General features: G+C 39.1%; 1 protein-coding gene across 2 annotated transcripts in view; it reads left to right on the top strand.

Annotated features, from left to right (window-relative positions):
- The window catches only part of LOC138349749 (extended synaptotagmin-3-like), a 493,790-nt gene that overhangs the window by 253,613 nt on the left and 218,492 nt on the right, over window positions 1-21,685 (top strand). The gene's annotated exons all lie outside the window — the stretch shown is intronic.

Genomic DNA, 21,685 nt, shown 5'->3' with positions numbered 1-21,685 from the left:
ATTGATAAATTTTATTTTCATCGATTTTGATTTATTTTATTTTTTAGTGAATTATTTTGTGTGACATTGTGTTGGAATTGAGCTGTGCTGTTTACCATACCATTCATTTCGTAAGTATAAGTATAGATGCCACACTTGTGACAGTTAAAACTATGGTTTCCTTGAAAAATAGCGCCATCTGTTGCATGTAAGAGCAACATACATGCTATGCTAGATATGTTACAATTCCATTTCAATGTCTCTGATTGCATTGATAAACTGATTTTTCATAGATTTTGATTTATTTTCATTTTGATTTAATTATTTTATGTGAATTGCGTTGGAATTGAGCTGTGTTGTTTACCACACCATTCATTTCATGAGTATTGTTTAATTTTATATCTTTTCATATTTTCATTAAATTTTTTAACTGTTTTTCTTATATTTCAGTGATGGAAACAGTGTTTTTAGTGATTTCTTATATTTCAGCAACACACATGCGTTGCTGAGCTACAGCAACGCATGGTCTGGTACTGCTAGTGTCTATATAAATAAAGATGGAAATGTTCGTTTGTTCATAACCGCTAATTTCCGAAAGTTCTTCACCGATTGCTTTGAAATTTTCACACAACGTTCCATTCGCATCCGAGCAGGTTTTTGTATCCATACAATATAGATGTCACGTCTGTGACAGTAAAAAAAGCATGTTTAAAAAAATTGTGTTTTCCATACTTTTTTCATGTGAGAAAAATCTTCGAAACTACTTTACCGATTGCTTTGAAATTTTGACACAACGTTGCATTCGAATAGGCGCGTCTTTTTGTATACCTACTTTATACATGCCTTACCTGTGACTGGAAAAAAACATGCTTTTTTTTAAAAAGGCCGCCATCTGTTGGATGTAAGAGGAATACACGCTGTAATCTCCGAAAGTTCTTCACTTTTTTTTTTTTTTTCTTTCTTTTTAGCAGGGATAATCCTGCGCGGGCCCTAAGCCTCTGGCTGGCCCACTAAGTGATGCTCGTTTCTGGTTTACCTGGGCGGAGGATGAGTATGTATGACCCGTATGGTCGCTTCAGTAAGATTTTGCCATATGTGTTTAACAACTTCCTCTGCTCTGTCGAATCGAAGGTGAAATCTTAACGGGTTTGTAACTGTGCACTGTGTTAGATAATGTTCCAGTGGTCTGTCGGGCATTTCTCCACAGTGTTGACATTTCCTCTCACCTTCCGGAACCCGTAAACCTATTTCCCATGCACATGGGTATCCAAGCCTGATGCGATGTAAGTGCACTTCTGTTGTTCTACTGCCCCCTTTCATCAAACTAAGTGGTTCGTAGTTGGTGGAATTCTTGTACCAACCCGCAGATCCTGATGTGGCAACTGCTGTGTTGTGGTCACTGTACAGCCTTCGCATTGCTCTGTTTCGAATCACTTTCTTCATCTGGGAGAGACTCGGTGGTATGTAAATGTCTACATTCCTCCTCTTAGTAGCAAGTTTTGCAGCTTCGTCTGCAATGTCATTACCTAATAGTCCCACATGACTTGGCACCCAGTTGATAAGCACCCGTCGGCCTTGTCGGTGGAGTGTGTGCATGAATGATAAGACATTGGTGATCAGATGGATGTTATCACATATGTGTTCCTGTTGCAAGGTTTCAATGGCGGTTCTCGAATCTGTATGGACGATAACATGTTGGCGGTGTTCAGCAAGAGCATGTTCCAAAGCCTTTTGAATGGCTAGCATCTCAGTCTGTAAAGTCGAACACCCATTTGAGAGCCTCCAACTATATACAGAGTTTCCTGCTTTAACTGCAGCTCCGGTTTCCTGTCCCTGCTGGTATACTGACCCATCCGTGAAGTAAGTGAAGCTGTCGGATGCCATGTTTGCCTCTATATGCATCTGTGCAATGTGACGTAGCAGATGAGGATGTGTCTGGTTCTTCTTTCCGTCAAGAGCCATAATCTGAAAGTCTGCTGGCAGAGATTCCCAAGGGGCTTGCATAACAAAGTCTGCATGTATGTCGTCGACACCCCTCTCAGTGACTGTGTTTGCCATATCGAACGTATCGATGGCGTTTATCGCACAATGGGTCCACCTGTTGCTATTGGAGGCTCTTCTGTCCAGAGTTAGTGCTCCAGTGATCAAATCTTGAAGTGAACTGATTCTAGGTCTAGTCAATATCTTGGTCAGCATGCACGCAGCAATCCCATTTACCCTTATTTCAATCGACGTTAGCTTTGTCTCTAGTCTTAGGTTCAGGATTTTAGTCCATCTGGGAGCACCTGTTATGACTCGCAATGCATCATTTTGAAGAACCTCAACGTTTGCCCACTGACCAGGAGAAAGAGTGAGTAAGGCAGGTGCTGCATAATCAACCAGGGAACGAACGGCGTGTATGTAAAACAATCTCAACACTCTGTGTCCCGCTCCTAGACGGGGCCCTGTGATTGCTCTCATTATATTTATTCGTGACTTTGCTTTCTCCTTTAGATATTGAATTTGCTTATTGAATGTCATCTTAAAATCAATCCACACTCCGAGATATCGATATTGTGGAACCCACTGAAGGTTAATGTCCAGAATGCGTAGGTGCCTGGCTGGAGCCTTGCCACCTAGTCTCATCGCCTTAGACTTCTGTGCAGATATTTTTAGCCCTAAAACACTGCATTCAGATGTCACTTGATCTAAAGCACCTTGAGCTTTATTTAGAAGTGAAGGACCCGTAACGACTAATGCTAGATCATCAGCATAGCTGAGCAATTTAACCCCTTCTGTAAAGGACATGGTAACAAGGTTTTCCATAAGGATGTTAAAAAGACTAGGACTGAGGACTCCTCCTTGTGGAGTCCCATTCTCGTGCAAGTGGTAGTCCGACACTTGTCCTTGCAACTTTACTCTGGCATACCTGTGACTTAGGTAATCTTGAATCCATGCTAGCATTTTCCCCCTCACACCTTTTTTAACTAAGGTGTGTAGTATTGCTGGCGGGCTTGCAAGTTCAAATGCTTTTTCCAGATCAAGGAAGACCACTATAGCTGGACCCGAGTTAACTGTTCCTAGTAATGTTGCTATGCAGTTGGCAGTACCTACACCTCTAGTGAAGCCAAATATGTGTTTATGAAGGTCTCCAGTCTTCCACAGTAGCCTATTTAAGACCATCCGTTCTGCAGTTTTACTAACGCATGATGTTAAGGAAATGGGTCTGTAATTGCCAGGTTCATTCGGCTTAGGAATCGGTATGATGTCTGCTTTCTTCCAAGAGGGCGGTAGTTTGCCTTGCTGCCAAGACGCATTGATGACGTCCAACATCCCCCGGTCTCCAGCAGGACCTGCATGTGCGATCATTGAGTATGTAATGTTATCAGCACCTGGAGCAGTGTCCTTACCACCTTTTTTGGCTCTGCTTAGTTCCTGTTCGGTGAAGGGACAGTCACATTCGTCATTTATAGCTAAGCCCTCATGAATGACTGTCATCCTCTCTTGTTTTAAGTGTTCTTGCTGCCTGCGGACCATTGCAGGAAGCTGATATGAAGCTGTTCTTTCTGCAAATTGGAGAGCAAGTCTCTCAGCCTCCTGCAATGGTTGAATACATGCCTGTGGCCGGGCTGGTCGACCTGATATAGTTTTAATCTGACCCCATATCTTGCCAAGACTACTATGTTCATTTAGAGTTTGACACCACTCAAACCATCTTGCCTCCTTTACTTCTCGAGAAACTCGCCTTGCTTCAGATATCACCGCTCGTAGCAGAGTTCTTCCTTCTGGTGTGGGGTTTCTCTTTAGATGTTTTCTGAAGATATTGACTCTGTGGTTCTGTTCTTTAACGTCATTACTATAGAACCAATAGTTCTTTCGTTTTGTGTTACCTGTGATAATGATTGGAATAGCTAGTTCTTCACTGATTTCTTTGAAATTTTGACACAAAGTTCCATTCGAATACGCGTGTGTTTTTATATACGTACTATATAGATGCCACCCCAGGTAACAGGTAACAGGTAAAAACATACATTTTTTTAAAAACAGCGCTATCTGTTGCACATACGACCAACACATGCAATACTAAATATGTTATGATTCAATTTCATTGTTTTTGATTTAATTGATAAACGGAATTTTCATAAATTTTGATTAATTTTCATTTTGTTTTTTTCTATTTTGTGTGACATTGCGTTGGAATTGAGCTGGTTTGTTTACCATACCGTTCATTTCGTGAGTATAGGTTATTTTTTTATATTTTCATTATTTTTATTTTGTGTTTTGAACTGTTTTCCTTATACATCAGTGATGGGAACAGCTGGGTCCAGATTCATGAAGCAGTTACGCAAGTACTTACGAACGTGTTCATCGTTTCTCAGTATTTTACGGCTTTGGTTACATTTATTAAACAATTTACAAGCATGAAAACTTGCCAATCAACTGTTGTTATTGTTATAAACAGCCTCCTGGTGCTTCGGAGCTCATTAACTGTTTAATAATTGCAAACAAAGCCGCCAAAGATTGAGAAAAGGTGTACAGGTTCGTAAATGTTTACGTAACTTCTTCGTGAATCTAGCCCCAGAAACAGTTTTTCTTTTTCCCAGAATAGGAAAACTGTTCCCAATTTTCTGATGGGAACATCAGATCATTTGATTATCAGACGAGGGAGTGGGGAATGGTGGGAAAGACGAGTTGACGGGCGTGGGGGTTGGTGGGGAGAACAAAGGGATGGGGGAATAGAAGGGAGGACGAGGGGATGATGGGGGAGGAAAGAGAAACGAGGGAGCAAGGAATGGTTGGGAGGACGAGGGGCCTGGGGAGTTTGGATTGGTTGGGAGAACGAGGGGACGGGGGAGGGGGGAGTGGTGGGGAGGACTCGGAGACAGGGGAAGGTTGCTGCTGTGGCTCAGCAACACACATGCGTTGCTGAGCCACAGAAACGCGTGGCCCGCTACAGATAGTATAAAAATAAAAATGTAAATATTCGTTTGTGCATAACTGCTAATCTCCGAAAGTTCTTCACCGATTGCTTTAAAATTTTCACACAACGTTCCATTTGCATCCGAGCAGGTTTATATATGCATACTATATAGATGTCACGTTTGTGACGGTAAATAACATGCATTTTCTGAAAAACTGCTTTTTTCACGTGTTTTCCATGAGAAGGAAATCTAAAAAACCTCTTTACCGATTGCTTTGAATTTTTAACACAATCTTGCATTCCAATAGACGCATATTTTTATATATCTACTATATACATGCCTCACCTGTGACAGACAAAAACTTTTTTTGAAAAACTGCGCCATCTGTTGGACGTAAGAGCAACACACTCTGTGATTTCCGAAAGTCCTTCACCGATTGCTTTGAAATTTTGACAACGTTGCATTCGAATAGGCGAGTCTTTTTATATACCTACTATATAGATTCAACCCCTGTGACAGGTATAAACATACGTTTTTGAAAAACAGCGCCATCAATGGCGCTGAAAAAACATTGAAATTACATTTCAATGTTTCCGATTGCATTGATAAATTTTATTTTCATAGATTTCGATTTATTTGATTTTTTATTGATTTATTTTGAGTGACATTGTGTTGGAAATGAGCTTTGAAATGTTGTTTACCATATCGTTCATATCGTAAGTATAAGTATAGATGCCACACCTGCGACAGGTAAAACTATGCTTGTCTTGAAAAACAGCGCCATCTGTTGCATGTATGAGCAACACACATGCTATACTAAATATGTTACAATTTCATTTCAGTGGTTCTCATTGCATTGATAGATGGAATTTTCATCGATTTTGATTTATTTTCGTTTTGATTTAATTATTTTGTGTGAATTGCGTTGGAATTGAACTGTGCTGTTTACCTTACCGTTCATTTTGTGAGTATAGTTTATTTTTTTTATTTTTTTCATATTTTTATATAATTTTTTAATTGTCTTTCTTATAATTCAGTGATGGAAACATCAGATCAATTGATGTTCTCAATTTCTTGATGGGAACATCAGTCCATTTGGGAAGGCATCGGACGAGGGCGTGGGGAATGGTAGGGATGACGAGGGGACGGAAGTGAGAGATGGTGAGGAGGACGATGGGATAAGGGAGGGGGTAATGGAGGGGGAAGGATGAGGGGACGGGGGGTGTTTGGGATGGTGGGGACGAGGGGATGTGGGAATGGAGAATGGTGGGGAGGACAAAGGGACAGGGGAGTGGGGCATGGTCGGAAGGAAGAGGGGATGTTGGAGTGGGGAATGATGAGGAGGACGAGGGGACGGTGGAGTAGGGAATGGTTGGGAGGTTGAGGAGACGGGTGAGGGGAGGAATCATGGGGAGGACTGGGTTACAGGGAAGGTTGCTGTGGCTCAGCAATGCACATGGCCGGGTACTGCTAGTATTTTTATATAAATGAAAATAGAAATGTTCGTTTGTTCAAAATAGCTAATCTTTGAAATGTCTTCACCGAGTGTTTTGATATTTTCATACAACGTTCCATTCTCACCCGAGCGGAGTTTCATATACATACTATATTGGTGTCACGTCTGTGACGGAAAAAACATGCTTTTCTTGAAAAACTGTTTTTTCATGTGAGGGAAATCTTCGAAACTTCTTTACCGATTGCTTTGAAATTTTGACATGATGTTGCAAGCGTAAGGAGAAAAGGAGAGGATCTGAAGGCCAAATTTAGACAGAATGGAAGCAAAGCATCTATGGGATGAAATATCTAGAGCATCTAGATCTAACAGTGTTTATGTCATGGGTGACTTTAATTTTAGTGGAATAAACTGGTTGAACAAAACAGGGAATAATGAAGCAGAAGATTTTCTAGAATTAATTGACGATTGCTTTCTTACGCAACACATTAAGGAACCAACGCGGGGAAATAATATTTTAGATTTAGAGTTAACTAACAGGGAAACACAAATTAAGGACATCGAAATATGGAGTGAGCTAGGGAAAAGTGATCATAAAGAAATCAGATTTAGCATTCAATGGAATAGATCTGTAGGAGAAAATTCTGTTAAAGTGCCTGATTTTCGAAAAGCTGATTTCAATAGCCTAAGAAATTTTTTGGGTCAAATAGATTGGAAAGTCTTGGGTATGGGTTGTGGGTCGGTATAGGAGCTAGACGTGAACCCAGCGATAGGTAACGTAAAAGGGGATTTCGATGTGGATTTAAAATATAACCTATTTAAAAATATTCTAACCAAAGCCCAGGAACGTAGTATACCATATAAATTGAATAGATCGAATACTAATGATCCAAAGTGGATAATAAAGGATCTGAAGAACCTTATAGGTAAGAAGAGAGCGTGGTACAAAAGGATTAAAAATGGGGAGGTCACTTTAGAACAGGAATTCGTACAACTGGTTAGAAATACTAAAAAAGAGACAAGGAAAGGAAAAAGAAACTATAAAGTTCGCATAGCTGAGCAAGCAAAAACAAATCCTAAAAGGTTTTTCCAATTATACCAGACAAGGATTAGGGAAAGGATAGGTCCATTAAAAACTGAGACAGGTCAAATAACAAATAGTGATGAAGAGATGAGTAGTATTTTTAATAAATATTTTATATCTGTAACTTTTATAATGAAAGTTTGTTTTCACCTCATCCAAAACTGTTGTAACATATCACCTCACCCAAATGCAGGTATAAAAACTCGAAGATGTTTAAGCTCTATTCAGTTATAGTTCAGTTGTGTGTGTGTAAACTAAAGTCTTTGAAAATGTAATAAGTTTTACGAAAGGCGTTCAAGTGTCGCGTCAGACTTGAAATAAAAATGAATTTTGGAGAATTGATTTTTCAATTACCATCAACAGTGAAAAGAAACATAAGAAAGATCGAGAAAATTCGTGTTAGAATTATTAATCTTACTTTTTCGGTCATATTTAATAATATATGTCTACAGGAAAGACTGCTACCAAAATATACTAATATATATTTAAGCAAAAACTCACACCCCAGAAGTGACTCGAACCCATACTGCCAGGAGCACTATGCATCTGGCGTACAGGACACCTTCACCACTTGACCATCACGACCGTTAAAAAGATGATGGTAGCCGAAGCAATTTACCCCACCATCCCGACGGCGTTCTGATGGTAATCTTGGGCATAGTATTATGCCCAAGATGACTAGCACACATTTCTAATATTTTTAATTTCATAATGCTTGTGGGTATGCAATATTTTTTGTTGTTCCATTGTCTGTGGAGATATAGAGACTGTCTGGTTTCCGACTCTAGAACACGCAACATATAATTGTCCATGTGAAAAGCAATCCGTGTCTAGATATATACTGCACATTCTAAAGACTGGTCCTGAGCTTTGTTGATGGTGATTGCAAACGCCAATCGAATTGGAAATTACAAAGTCTTAAATTGAAATGACATATCTGTTGGAATCATAAGAATGCGAGGAACGAGGACATCTTCACCTTTGAAAGGTCCTGTCAAGATTGTTGCTTCTATGATGTTGCAGATTAATTTTTTACTGCAAGGCGCATGGCGTTGCAAAGCTTCAGCTGATTGATATTTCGCAACATGATAATTAGCAAGCAGATTTTCAATTACAGTACGTGTGGTTGTATCCCTGGCAGATCGAGTGAATTCAAAAATTCTGTTGAATAATTAACAGCTTCATCTGCTTCCTCAACAGTGTCGACGGACTTGTATCGAGGAATTACAGGTAATGTTTGCCTGAAATCTCCTGCAAGCAATATTAATGCTTTCCCAAATGGTCTGATGTTTCCATGCAAATCTTGCAGTGATCGATCAAGAGCCTCGAGCGATTTTTTGTGGGCCATTGTGCATTCATCCTAAACAATAGGTTTACATTTCTGCAATACTTTTCCCATGCCAGATGCTTTGGAAATGTTGCACGTGGGAGTTTCAATGAATTGCATGTTCAATGGCAATTTCAAAGCCGAAGTAGCAGTTCTTCCACCTGGTAACAATGTAAAAGCTATTCCAGATGATGCAAGAGCTAATAAAGTTATGCCATTTTGGGATCGAAATGCTGCCAGAATCAATCTAATTAGGAAAGTTTTACAGTTCCTCCTGGCGCATCTAAGATTTCTCCAAACCTGTTAATGTTTGTTTGAATTTTAATGACAGTTTGAATTATTTGATTGTAAATGCCTTTTCGCTCAAGCGATAGCTTACGAATATTTGATTGCACATACGACAACAGATCACTCTTGTTGTAATCTTGTTCACGATAATTCTTGTAATTCTACATTGAACGAAGCAGCAGCAGATCGATTCGGTGATGGCATTTCCAATTGATTTAGAACTTTGTTCGCAATTTCTAAGCACAAATCTTTAATCATTATCAATGCGTTGTAGATTTCTGCTGTGAAATCCATGTTCATATTTGAGTTCTCCTTCGTATTCGACAGATAATATTTTCAGTTATGTACGATTTATATTTCATCCATAACTCTGTTGGAGATGAAGGAGAGCCGGTGGGCAATATGATTGCAAACAATGCACGAATTTGATTTGAATGTGATGTGTTGGTTGCGTCATTAATGCATACAGCCCAGTGTCGGTCGTTCTCCAATAAATTCAGAGCTTAACATGCACTACGGAAAGAGGCATGTGTTACGGCGTTGACAAATCTCAATGGCTGGAAAGACGTTCAACCGAGCACATTTACCAACAGTATGCGAAGAAAGAAGCTTTCATCTTGATTGGGATGCACGGTGTACAGTCTGCCTATCGTAGTTTATTTAAATCTTCCAGGTTGTCTATCGACTCGCTTTCCTTGTTTGCGTCATTCAAATTATTGTCTACTGACATTCCATGTGTAATACGCAGGCACATCCGAATTCAGCAGTGTTTTTGCAAATGCGTCATTTTGACAAATCGTGAAGAAAGCAGTTAACGTTGTAGCCGTTGGATTCATAGCTGTTTGTTGCACATTTGCAGATGTGAAATAAACGTGTTGTCTATTTTGTTTTCAAAATAAAAATAAAAAATATTAACAAAATATTTCAATTCAAACGCAGATCAATCAACACAGCTCAATTTCATAACCAATTGCACTGAAATATAAGAAGAACAGTTGAAAAAAAACATGAAAAACAATGAAAACAGAAACAAATAAGCTATACCCACAAAATGAACAGTATGGTAAAGAACACAGCTTAATTTCAATGCAACGTCACACAAAATAATTAAATAAAAATAAAAATAAATAAATATCTTTGAAAATTAAATTTGTCAATGCTATTAGAAACATTGAAATGGAATCGTAACATATTATGTATATCATGTGATGCTCCTACGTGCAACAGATGACGCTGTTAAACAAAAACGCACATTTTTACGTGTCACAGGTGTGGTATCTAAATAGTAGGTATATAAAAACATGCACATATTCGAATGAAACGTTGTGCCAAATTTTAAAGCAATTGGTGAAGAACTTTTGGAGATTTCAGCTTGTGCTCTTACGTCCTACAGATGACGCTGTTTGTCAAAAAAGCATGTTTTTTCCTGTCATAGGTGAGGCATAAATATAGTAGGTATATAAAACCCTCGGTTATTCGAATGCAATGTTGTATTAAAATTTAAAAGCAATCAGTAAAGAGGTTTCGAAGATTTCCCTCTCATGAAAAACACACGAAAAACTCAGGTTTTCAAAAAAGCATGTTTTTTCCCGTCACAGACGTATCATTTATATAGTATGTACATAAAAACCTGCTCGGATGCGAATGGAACGTTGTGTGAAAATTTCAAGGCAATCGGTGAAGAACTTTCGGAGATTAGCGATTATGAACAATCGAACATTTCCATTTTTATTTATATACTAGCTGTACCCGGCCACACGTTGCTGAGCCACAGCAACCTTCCCCTGTCTCCCAGTCCTCCCCACCATTCCCCCCTCCCCCATCCCTTTGTTCTCCCCACCATTCCCCACTCCCTCGTCTGATAATCAAATGATCTGATGTTCCCATCAGAAAATTGGGAACAGTTTTTCCTATTCTGGGAAAAGGAAAATTGTTTCTGGGGTTAGATTCACGAAGAATTTACGCAAACACTTACGAACCTGTACACCTTTTCTCAATCTTTGGCGGCTTTGTTTACAATTATTAAACAGTTAATGAGCTCTGAAGCACCAAGAGTCTGTTTATAACAATAACAACAGTTGATTGGCAAGTTTTCATGCTTGTAAATTGTTTAATAAATGTAACCAAAGCCGTAAAATACTGGGAAACGATGAACACGTTCGTAAGTACTTGCGTAACTGCTTCATGAATCTGGGCCCAGCTGTTCCCATCACTGAAGTATAAGAAAAACAGTTCAAAAAACGAAATAAAAATCATGAAAATATAAAAAATAACCTATACTCACGAAATGAACGGTATGGTAAACAAAACAGCTCAATTCAACGTAAAGTCACACAAAATAATTAAACCAAAATGAAAATTAATAGAAATTTATGAAAATTCAATTTATTAATTAAATCGAAAACATTGAAATGGAATCATAACATATTAAGTATTGCATGTGTCGTATGTGCAACAGATAGCGCTGTTTTTCAAAAACGCATGTTTTTACCTGTTACCTGGGGTGGCATCTATATAGTAGGTATATAAAAACACACGCGTATTCGAATGGAACTTTGTGTCAAAATTTAAAAGAAATCAGTTACGAACTTTGTGAGATTACAGCGTGTGTTGCTCCTACATCCAACAGATGGCGATGTTTAAAAAAAAAAAATGTTTTCTCCGGTCACAGGTGAGGCATGTATATAGTAGGTGTATAGAAACATGCGCTTATTCTAATGCAACTTCGTATCAAAATTACAAAGCAATCGGTAAAGAGGTTTTGAAGATTTGTCTCACATGGAAAACAGTTTTTCAAAAAAACATGTTTATTCAGTCACAAACGTGACATCAATATAATATGTATATAAAAACCTGCTCAGATGCGAATGGAACGTTGTGTGAAAGTTTCAACTTTCAAAAAAGGTGAAAAACTTCCGGAGATTAGCCATTTTGAACAAACGAACATACCAATTATATATATATATATATATATATATATATATATATATATATATATATATATATATATATATATATATATATATATATATATATATATATATATATATATGTATAATGTTGTATCTAATAGTCACAACGTCGTACTCAGCATACTATGCAAGGCCCGATTTGCCTAATAAGTAATGTTTTCCTGAATATATTTTCTATAATTTTTTTCTTTTGAAATGATAAAGCAACCCATTTCATTATGTATGAGGTCAATTTTATTTTATTGGAGTTAAAATTAACGTAGATATATGACCGAACCTAACCAACCCTACCTAACCAAATATAACCTATCTATATAGGTTAGGTTAGGTTAGGTAGCCGAAAAAGTTAGGTTAGGTTAGGTAGCCGAAAAAGTTAGGTTAGGTTAGGTAGCCGAAAAAAATTAATTCACGAAAACTTGGCTTATTAGGCAAATGGGGCCTTGCATAGTAGGCCGAGAAGTGCGTTCTGGCTACTAGGTACGACATATATATATATATATATATATATATATATATATATATATATATATATATATATATATATATATATATATATATATATATATATATGTCGTACCTAGTAGCCAGAACGCACTTCTCAGCCTACTATGCAAGGCCCGATTTGCCTAATAAGCCAAGTTTTCCTGAATTAATATATTTTCTCTAATTTTTTTCTCATGAAATGATAAAGCTACCCATTTCATTATGTATGAGGTCAATTTTTTTTTATTGAAGTTAAAATTAACGTAGATATATACCCAAACCTAACCAACCCTACCTAACCTAACCTAACCTATCTTTATAGGTTAGGTTAGGTTAGGTAGCATGAAAAGGTTAGGTTAGGTTAGGTTAGGTAGGTTAGGTAGTCGAAAAACAATTAATAATTCATGAAAACTTGGCTTATTAGGCAAATCGGGCCTTGCATAGTAGGCTGAGAAGTGCGTTCTGGCTACTAGGTACGACATATATATATATATATATATATATATATATATATATATATATATATATATATATATATATTAGTATATTTTGGTAGCAGTCTTTCCTGTAGACATATATTATTAAATATGACCGAAAAAGTAAGATTAATAATTCTAACACGAATTTTCTCAATCTTTCGTACATCTCTTTTCACTGTTGGAGGTAAATCAAAAATCAATTCTCCAAAATTCATTTTTTATTTCTAGTCTGACGCGACACGAGCGCGTATCGTAAAACTTATTACATTTTCAAAGACTTTAGTTTACAAATACACAACTGAATAGAACTTACGCATCTCCGATTTTATATCTACATTTGAGTGAGGTGGATGGGGTGAGGTGGCATTAATAGGGTATTAATTTCATCAACACAAGACAGAAAGAGAGGTGGTATTAATAGGGTATTAATTTCATCAACACAAGACAGAACACGAAACAATGGGTATTGAATAGAAGTGTTTGTAGAAAGCCTATTGGTCCATATTTCTTGATGCTTCTATATTGGAACGGAGTCTTGAGGTGGGTAGAATTCTACCCACCTCAAAAGGCCAATAGGCCAATAGCTCAATATGGACCAATAGGCTTTCTACAAACACTTCTATTCAATACCCATTGTTTCGTGTTCTGTCTTGTGTTGATGAAATTAATACCCTATTAATGCCACCTCACCCCATCCACCTCACTCAAATGTAGATATAAAATCGGAGATGCGTAAGTTCTATTCAGTTGTGTATTTGTAAACTAAAGTCTTTGAAAATGTAATAAGTTTTACGAAACGCGCTCGTGTCGCGTCAGACTAGAAATAAAAAATTAATTTTGGAGAATTGATTTTTGATTTACCTCCAACAGTGAAAAGAAATGTACGAAAGATTGAGAAAATTCGTGTTAGAATTATTAATCTTACTTTTTCGGTCATATTTAATAATATATATATATATATATATATATATATATATATATATATATATATATATATATATATATATATATATATATATATATACATATATATATATATATATATATATATATATATATATATATATATATATATATATATATATATATTTCATTGAATATGACCGCATATTCTGTATTTATTATTTTCTGGTTTAGGGCTTCTATCCCTCTAACTATTTTCTTAGCATCAGGGCTTAATTGAAATAGGAGTTCTCCAAAACTCATTTTCGTACTTTTAAGGTGAAGAATAGAAGTGATTTACTATAGAGTGTATTACACTTATTTGTATAATTTGCACGACGTTTCGAACCTCCATGGTTCATTCTCAAGTGAACAGATCTTACAATACTAGTTGATTTTATACCCGCATTATATGCATTATAATGCGGGTATAAAATCAACTAGTATTGTAAGATCTGTTCACTTGAGAATGAACCATGGAGGTTCGAAACGTCGTGCAAATTATACAAATAAGTGTAATACACTCTATAGTAAATCACTTCTATTCTTCACCTTAAAAGTACGAAAATGAGTTTTGGAGAACTCCTATTTCAATTAAGCCCTGATGCTAAGAAAATAGTTAGAGGGATAGAAGCCCTAAACCAGAAAATAATAAATACAGAATATGCGGTCATATTCAATGAAACTTGTTTGAAAGAAAACCTGCTGCCAGTATACACCAATATATATATATATATATATATATATATATATATATATATATATATATATATATATATATATATATATATATATATATATATATATATATATATATATATATATATATATATATATATATATATATATATATATATATATATATGCAAGAGGAGGCAAGTCGCTAGCCTCATCAGTCACTAGGGCAATAAATGATTTCCCCAGAGCTGACAACTTGATCCCCATCCCTCCTCAACGCAAAAACCGTCGTGGCAGACCCAAGAGTTCCAATGACAATTTTAAACTTGGAACACAAGTGACCAGAAAAATTGAAGAGGGCAACACAGTAGGGGCAATTAGGTTACTTACCAGCGAAGACACAATCGCCCCTAGAAATACCGCTACCGCCAACTCGCTGAGAGAGAAGCACCCTCCTAGAGTACCATGGGAACCCACTGCTCAGGACTCAAATGTCCCAGACATGGGACCTCTATTCCTCCAAGCGTCAGAGGTATACAAAGCCATCATGTCATTTCCGCCAGGCTCGGCAGGGGGATACACTGGGGTAAGACCTCAGCACCTCAAGGAGATGGTAAACCCAGTTCTCGGAGAAGTTGCCGAGACACTATTGTCAGAGGTCACGAAGTTTGTCAACGACTGTCTCTCCGGGTTGATCCCAGATACAATTAAACCCTTTTTCTTTGGAGCATCCCTTTGTGCCCTCAAGAAGAAAGATGGTGGAGTCAGACCCATTGCCGTGGGTAACACACTTCGGCGCCTTGTTGCTAGGGCAGCTGTCAGAAAAATCAGCATAGACGCTGCGACGATGCTTCGACCCCATCAACTAGGTTTTGGTGTCCCCCATGGCTGTGAAGCAGCAGCTCATGCAGCACGAGCCTATATCAAGCACCTCCCAGAAAATAAGGCATTAATTAAATTAGACTTTAAAAATGCCTTCAACCAGGTAAAAAGGGATGTGGTACTGGAAGCAGTTCGAACAAGCTTTCCTTCTCTACTCCCCTTCGTCTCAGCAGGGTACAGTAGGGAATCGACGCTGCTGTTTGGGGAACATGAAGTTGTTTTGCAGAAGGTGTCCAGCAGGGAGACCCACTTGCCCCTTTTCTTTTTTGCATGGCTGTTAAAGAGGTCACAAGCAGGTTGACCAGCGAACTCAACATCTGGTTCCTGGACGATGGCACCCTGGCAGGGACACAGGAGTCCCTGCTAGAAGATCTACAGCTGGTGAAATCTAAGGGAGAGGAGTTAGGACTCACCCTAAACCCATTAAAGTGTGAAATCATCTTATCTAGCCAACCAACCATAGATGCAGTGCGAATCATATTGCCAGGAGCCCAAGTGATCGCTCCCACCGACAGTGTGCTGCTAGGGGCACCTCTGGGCTCGAGCGCCATTGAGGTAGTCCTCGTAGAAAAGCTGAACGACCTGAGGAGGATGGAGGGAAGAATAGGAGCTTTGGACGCCCACGATGCTTTGTACCTTCTCACAAGGTGCCTGGCTTTGCCCAGACTGACCTATTTCCTCAGGTGTGCTCCTTCCTTTGACAGCCCAAAATTAACGGAATACGACTCACTCCTAAAGACAATAACTATGAAAGTGTTAAACCTCTCCCTGCAAGATGACCAATGGGACCAAGCAACGCTCCCAGTTAGACTCGGGGGAATAGGTATTCGCAAGGCGACACAGTTAGCATTGCCAGCATTCTTATCCTCGACCAGTGCAACAGGTGAATTAGTTAAAGAAATACTACCGGAACACCTAAGAGACTCCATTAGGATTCATGATCCCAAATTCGCGGAAGGAGCCGGTCAGTGGGACACTCTCGTCAACTCTCATCCTCGACCGACTTTTCCAAATGACTGCAAACAGTCCAAATGGGATAACCCCATAGTGGAGAACATCGCCACATCATTGCTGGAGGCAGCTTCCAGGAAGGACAAAGCGCGTCTTCTAGCTGTGCAAGCTCCCCATGCCGGGGACTTCCTGTTGGCAGTCCCTAATTCCGCCTTGGGCACCCGCCTGGACCATCGGACCCTAAGTATTGGTGTTGCTCTGCGCCTTGCCGCCCCTATCTCCACCGAGCACCCGTGTATTTGCGGCCATGCACGGGCAGACATGGTCTCATCTGTCGTAAGACACAGGGAAAGATTGCCAGACATGAAACAGTCAATGACATCATCAAGAGAAGTTTGGCTTCAGCTGGGTGCCCAGCACAAAGGGAACCTCAGTTGTGCAGACCTGACAACAGCCAAAAACGCCCAGATGGAGTCACCCTGCAGCCGTGGATGGAAGGTAAACAGGTCGTGTGGGACTACACGTGTGCATCCAGACTGGCTGATACCTATCTACCTTACAGCGCAGCTGAGGGAGGCGGGGCGGCCACCTTCAGGGAGACCCAGAAAACTAACAAGTACAGGGACCTAGAACGTTGTTACAGGTTCGTGCCAATAGGCTCTGAGACTCTGGGCGCCTGGGGTAAATGTGCACTTAAGTTCCTGAAGGAGCTGGGCGAGGAACTCATTGGGAATACTAGAGACCCAAGAGCGGCCAGTTTTATGTTCCAGCGCCTCAGTGTCGCTGTTCAGAAGGGAAATGCGTGCTGTATCTTGGGTACGCACCCGACCCCCGAGGAACTGGACGAGGTCTTCGAACACTGATTGGTATATTGTTATATTGTTATATAAGTGTGTGTTTTCTGTAAACTGTAGCATTGCATTAAAATCAAATAAAAAAAAATAATAGAGGTGGTAGGAGAGAAAAAGATTAAAGTATTCAGTGAGAATCCACAAGGTCTTCTCTGAACACTATTTATTTTCTTCTTCGAGGATGTGGGTCCCTTTAACTAAACAAGTGGTGGTACCCCTAAAAATATATATATATATATATGTCGTACGTAATAGCCAGAACGCACTTCTCAGCCTACTATGCAAGGCTCGATTTGCCTAATAAGCCAAGTTTTCATGAATTAATATATTTTCTCTAATTTTTTTCTCATGAAATGATAAAGCTACCCATTTCATTATGTATGAAGTCAATTTTTTTTTGTTGGAGTTAAAATTAACGTAGATATATGACCCAACCTAACCTAACCTAACCTATCTTTATAGGTTAGGTTAGGTTAGGTAGCCGAAAAAGTTAGGTTAGGTAGTCGAAAAACAATTAATTCATGAAAGCTTGGCTTATTAGGCAAATCGGGCCTTGCACAGTAGGCTGAGAAGTGCGTTCTGGCTACTAGGTACGACATATATATATATATATATATATATATATATATATATATATATATATATATATATATATATATATATATATATATATATATATATATATTGTGACGGTAACGCGTTGGTGTTCGGCTGTTCAAAGCTAGGGGTATGGCCTCGTCACATAGAATTAAAAAAAAATAGAAAATCTGGAACTTCGTCTGTGGTAAGGTAAGGAGAAGACACACAAAACACAAGTAAATTTTAACAATGGAATTTTAATTACGTTAGATAAACAAAACATGAATAAAATGGACATACAAATTCGTATAATAAAATCAATCAATCAAAATAATAAGAATAATTAAATAATAAAATGAAAAGTTACGTTAAGACAAGTGAGCAATAACAAGCTGTGCAATATACAATAAAATGAGAGGTGCAGGAATATTGGCTTTAAGCTATCACCTCTCTCAGTACACATAAGCCAAAGCTTAGTCTACCAGGAAGAAGTGTTAACCGTATGAAAGCACTGAATATTCTGAAGACTGAGGTCGTGGCGGCCCCAGACATCAAGTAGTATGGTGGGTGGAGTGCAGTTGCAGCCAGACCGGCGGCCAATCAGCGAGGAGCCGGCAACAAGACAGGTAGTTTGGCGGTTTGAGGTGAAGCAGGTGTTCCTGGCTGCATACGTTTTGCTCTCTGGCAAACCTTGGAGATGTTGTTGTCGTTGTTGGACATTTCTTCCATAGTAGTTTTATATAGATGTATCAACGTATTTTTGGAGGGAAGAGCAGGCTCAATCTCTTGAAGGAGATTATCGTCACAACTCTCCCCCGAAGCCTGCGGTTCTGGAAGAAGTACGTCGTTATGTGGTGGAGTAATAGATGGAGTCGCTTCTACTTCATAAACTCTGGAGAGATCATGGGCTAAGATGTTGTCGGAATCTTGGTATAGCGTGTCTCCAGGTTGAATTTCTGCAGTTAGCAAGCCCATAGTAGAAGATGTTGAGATGAGAAGTGGGCGTGCTGCAGGAGGTGTAGGGTGGTGTGGTCCGTGTTGATGGTGAACCGAGCACTTTTCAGGTGTGGAGTGAAGTGCTGGAGCTTCAACGTCCCTCCGGATTTGAACCGTTGGCAGAGACAGTTCCAGTATACAGGTGGTTACTGAAAAGAGAAAGATCATTAACATTAACACCAACATTCATCACAGGCTTACTGGACTTAGGAGGATTTGGTTTGGGTTTCTGTGGGTCAGTGGTTCCCTTGTATTGAGACTTACCACACTTGTCTATGGTATGTCCATAGAGTCTACAATACTTGCAGTACAATTGCGAGCCAGCTTGATCGGTGCTCACTTTCTCGTAACTGTAACACGACTTCTTACTGGAGGATGGTTCGGGTGTCAGCCGGTGGATGAGGCTGTAAGTGTCAGCCGACTTAGCACACTTCAGGTAGTCGGTTTCTTCTTTATCTGCTAAGTAGAGACGGACAGGAGGCGGCACACGCCTCAAGAATTCTTCAACTAGCGTCAGGTTGACGAGTTCTGTAAAAGTAGAGACATGTGCTGCTTCCAGCCATTTCATGAAATACCTCCGTTTTGTGTTAGCAAACTCGAGGAAGGTAGTGGTACTTGCCTTCAGGTGGTCACGGAATTTCCTTCTATAACTTTCAGTAGAGAGGAGGTAGGCGTCCAACACTGCTTGTTTCAGAGTCTGGTAGTCATTCTCAGACGCCAAAGTACTGAGTGTGACTGCAGCTCTACCTGTAAGATGGACTCTGAGAAGTGTGGCCCATTGGTCGACAGGCCAACTGAGTTGATTAGCAAGGGTTTCAAAGGTGGTAAAAAACACATCAACTTCTGCTTCTACAAAGGATGGCATTAACTTACTTGCATGTGATATATTAAAACTGACGGGAAGATTGGCAGTAGCTTGCTGGCGTTGAGTGAAGTGTGAAGTTTCCAAGGCGATTTCGCGTTGACGACACTCTAGAGCCAGAGGCGCTTGTTGCTTGTCATGTTCGCGTTGCATTTCCAACTCGCGTTGTTTGGTTTCAAGCTGTACTCGTTCACGTTCACGGAGTAATGCGACCTCTCGTTCGTGTTCTTCTCTCCTCAAAGCAGCTTCGCGTTCTCTGAGGGTGATTTCTCGTTCTTGTTCTTCCCTCCTCAAAGCAGTTTCACGTTCGTGTTCTTCCCTTCGTATGGCAGCTGCTCGTTCTTGTTGTTCACGTTCAATCTTGGCCAGCTCTAGTTTGAGTTTCATCGTTGCCAAGTCAGTTTTATCTGCAATATAGTAAGTTTCATGAGTTTCAGAGTTTATCTTACCTTGCTCTAAATAGTAATCCAGCAACAGGTTGTGTAGGTCATTTTTGTTGGCTTGGTAGGGAACTTCTAGTTGATACTCATGTGCAAGAGTTTGTAATTCAGTCCTCTTGGCACGACTTAAAGTCCTTATTTCACCTGCTGGATTTGCACGGAAAGCTTGGAGACGAAACATGGTGAAATTAGCAAATAAATGTAACACGAATATTCAGTTATAGTGAATGTCAGAAACAGGACAACGTGGCAACTGGTACCTATCCTGTGGGATCTTTAACAATTAAAGTTAAGTACAAGATGTTAAATGATTAATTTAAATCAAGGGCGCAGGAAATCTTGTACCCGGTACTCATGTAAGAGGATAAGGGCAAGAAAATCCTACTAACAAATGAAACAGTTTCGAAAACAAATGAAACAGTTAATTGCCTCAGAAGTAAAATTGGTAGTCCAAGGATGTAGGCATACCTTGCTAAGTCTCTATAGGACATAAAGCAAGTTTTTCCTACTGAATTTAATATGATACTTACAGAATTAGCGAACTTTTGTGCTCTGAAAAAGTAAGCTAATTCCCTACCGTTGTATGTATCATCATCTCTGACTGACGTGTAGGGGTGCGAGGTGTCAACTGGTGACGAGAACTGCTGCTGAGGTCCCAATTCAGCAACTAAAGTTCGAGCTAGAGGAACTATGGCCCTCTTTGTCCTCCTACAGTCAGATTGCAGAAGATTGGGTGCTCTTGACCCGGGGCAGACCACAGTACCAGGGTACCAATATGATGATCTGTCAAAATGAGAAATATCCAAGGGACAAAGATGGTAAACACGAGTAATAACACGGAGGGAGAGATGACCAATTAAGAGTATGACTGTGGCCTACAGTCACCACGTAATCCAAAGTTGTCTCACCTTCACCATATGTTACTCTCGTAATGCACAATACACCGCACCATATAAAAAATGAAATTGAATATGAAAAATAGTAAAAGCTACGTTAACAAAGTTAAATACGCTTACCAAAAATTACGACTTGGCACCAGTACCTGAGTGAAGCTCCCGGACAGGCCCCCATATAATATGTGATGGTAACGCGTTGGTGTTCGGCTGTTCAAAGCTAGGGGTATGGCCTCGTCACATAGAATTAAAAAAAAATAGAAAATCTGGAACTTCGTCTGTGGTAAGGTAAGGAGAAGACACACAAAACACAAGTAAATTTTAACAATGGAATTTTAATTACGTTAGATAAACAAAACATGAATAAAATGGACATACAAATTCGTATAATAAAATCAATCAATCAAAATAATAAGAATAATTAAATGATAAAATGAAAAGTTATGTTAAGACAAGTGAGCAATAACAAGCTGTGCAATATACAATAAAATGAGAGGTGCAGGAATATTGGCTTTAAGCTATCACCTCTCTCAGTACACGTAAGCCAAAGCTTAGTCTACCAGGAAGAAGTGTTAACCGTATGAAAGCACTGAATATTCTGAAGACTGAGGTCGTGGCGGCCCCAGACATCAAGTAGTATGGTGG

Source organism: Procambarus clarkii, chromosome 45, assembly GCF_040958095.1.
Source record: "Procambarus clarkii isolate CNS0578487 chromosome 45, FALCON_Pclarkii_2.0, whole genome shotgun sequence".
NCBI classification, from domain to species: Eukaryota; Metazoa; Arthropoda; class Malacostraca; order Decapoda; family Cambaridae; genus Procambarus; species Procambarus clarkii.
Note: the sequence above shows the minus strand (reverse complement) of the source record. Positions and strands in the feature narration are given on the sequence as shown.